Below are 2,883 nucleotides of genomic sequence, written 5' to 3'. Positions count from 1 at the left end.
GACCCTGGATTCGCCCTAAACAATGACGTTTTGCCATTCGTGCACCCAACTTCGTCGTTTAGTACACCATCTCAGGCGCTCCTGTCTGTGATGCAGCGTCAAGGGTAACTGCAGCCACGGTCTCCTAGCTGATAGACCATGCTGCTGCAAACGTTGTCGAACTGTTCGTGCAGATGGTTGTTGTCTTGCAAGCGTCCCCATCTGTTGACTCAGAGATCGAGACGTGGCTGCATGATCCGTTACAGCCATTCGGATAAGATGCCTGTCATCTCGACTGCTTGTGACACGATGCCGTTGGGACCCAGCACGGCGTTCCGTATTACCCTTCTGAACCCACCGATTCCATATTCTGCTAACAGTCATTGGATCTCGACCAGCGTGAGCTGCAATGTTGCGGTACGATAAACCGCAATCGCAATAGGCTACAATCAGACCTTTACCAAAGTCGGAAACGTGATGGTACGGATTTCTCCTCCTTACACGAGGCATCACAACAACGTTCACCAGGCAACGCCGGTCAACTGCTATTTGTGTATGAGAAATCAGGTGGAAACTTTCCTCATGTCAGCACGTTGTAGGTGTCACCACCGGCGCCAACCTTGTGTGAATGCTCTGAAAAACTAATCATTTGCGTATCACAGCATCTTCTTGCTGTCGGCTAAATTTCGCGTCTGTAGCATGTCATCTTCGTGGTGTAGCAATTTTAATGGCCAGTAGTTCATATGGTTCAAATGGCTCTGAGCACTACGGGACTTAACTTCTGAGGTCATCAGTCCCCTAGAACCTAACTAACCTAAGGACATCACACACATCCATGCCCACGGCAGGGTTCGAACCCGCTACCGTAGCGGTCACGGTGTTCCAGACTGTAGCGCATAGAACCGCTCGGCCACTCCAACCAGCAATGGCCCGTAGTGTATTTGGTTAGTTGTTAAATGAAGAAAGAATCAGTAACGCCCTTTTACACTAACCTTAGCACTATTTGTTGTAATAAAGTCACAGAAAGGATCGACCTACCACACAAAAGCACTCATCAAAAGACACTGAGTGAGCTACTGAAATGTTTATTTGATTTGTGCGCTTAATAAGCCGACGAGAGGCTAATTAAAATCAGGGTATCTGACCATATTGGACTGGTGAATAAGCGCGTAGCATTCTCCACAGGCTTAATACACACAGCACATACACATATCAGAGACTTCAGTCATTAATAATACATTCTTCTTCACTGTTTAAAAAAGTCTGCCAACGCTGACGTAATTTTTCGATTTATTGTCTGTAGAAATCATCTGGTTTCAAGGCGAAGAAATCGTCAAGCATGTTCGGGGTGCATTTTCATCTACAAAGGAAGTTCCTTGAATTGCTCGTTATAGAGGGCGTAAAATGTGAAAATCTGAGGGCGCAAGATCAGGTGAATGAGGTGCACGCGTAATGACTTCCCAACACAGATCCTCTACAGTGTTTTCTGTCACTGTACCAGAATGCGGGCGGGCATTATCGTGGAGTAGCATCACTTCACGCTGTCTTCCTGGTCCTTGACCTTGGATTGCCTCTGCAAGACGTCTCATTTGGTAACAGCGAATGCCAGTGGTGATGGTTACACCTCGGCGAAGCAATTCATAGTACACCACACCGTCCCTGTTCCACCAGATGCTTAACGTTATCTTCTGTGGATGCGGGTAAGACGTTTTACGGGAAGTTGCTGCTTTGTTTGCACTCAACAGCTCCTTTATTTTCCTTTCGTTAATATAAAAACACCATTCCTCGTCATTACTATCCTGTATCGTCACCAGTGACAATACAGGATGTCGAAACGAACCACCTTAAAACAGGAAAACGATTTTCTTGCCGTGCCCTGTCGAATGACATTAAATTTTAGCGCGTCTAGCGGTACTTGTAGATTTAAGGTAGCATGTAAATATGAAAAGTCGTATTTTGGAACGCGAAAGTTTCTGCTGGCTGTTTGATGCAATTCATTAGGGACTCTGACTGTGGTACTGGAAGGGGGCCAACATATTTTCTTTTGGTCAATTTGTTCGGACGTGCTTTGAAAAACAGGACATGCGTCTCTCTGAGTGGTGATTTTGCCGTTAGATTTTTCGGATTTGGGAAATTTCCGCCTGTAGACATGTGAACTCAGTATAATTTCACTGTTAGCCTACTAGACTTCTGTGTCCAAGTCAAGAGCCTGTTTGCACACAGAGTTATGTAGCTTCGAGTCGGGACTTAAACTCAAGCTGGACGGAAATTTACTGTGAACATTTCCACTGGGAACAATTTTGCAGTTTTTTCAGATTAATTTAAATTTGTAGTTATTTTTAAACCTCTCTATGGGGTCTCGAGTCACATTATGTCCAATTAGCAATAAAAATTATGTTCCCACTAATCCACTATATTATAGTAGATTAATGGAATTGCTGAATAAACAGTGAACATTCCTGAAATTTAGGCACGTTGTTGGGCTTCCTCATTTACGCGCCGCAGCTGTTTATCCAGCCTAATAGACATTTCATCCTGATCGTGTGTATCTGTGATCATCCGTTTAAATTTTATTGAGACTGCAAGCATTGCGACCACAAAGCCTGTGGCATAATGACGAGCCACTGGCATAAATCAGTGGGTTAAGTTATGAATTTTACTACCATATAGTTGCCCATTCATCTCTTACGCCCACAGCCAAAGTTTGCAGTTACTTCCTAGCAGATGTTAAAGTGCCTCGTAAAAACCAGCTGCAGAAGTCACACACTAGGAGTCTCAATCTCTCGTGGTGTTCAGCAAAATCTCCTCTTGGCATGTCCTTACATCCGACTGACCATCTTGGATTCTTCGTCTCCCCCATCGAATAATTTGTGAGCGACTTTCTAATAAACTCATTCCTCATAC

This window comes from Schistocerca cancellata, chromosome 3 (genome assembly GCF_023864275.1).
Source record: "Schistocerca cancellata isolate TAMUIC-IGC-003103 chromosome 3, iqSchCanc2.1, whole genome shotgun sequence".
In the NCBI taxonomy this organism is placed as follows: Eukaryota; Metazoa; Arthropoda; class Insecta; order Orthoptera; family Acrididae; genus Schistocerca; species Schistocerca cancellata.
Note: the sequence above shows the minus strand (reverse complement) of the source record.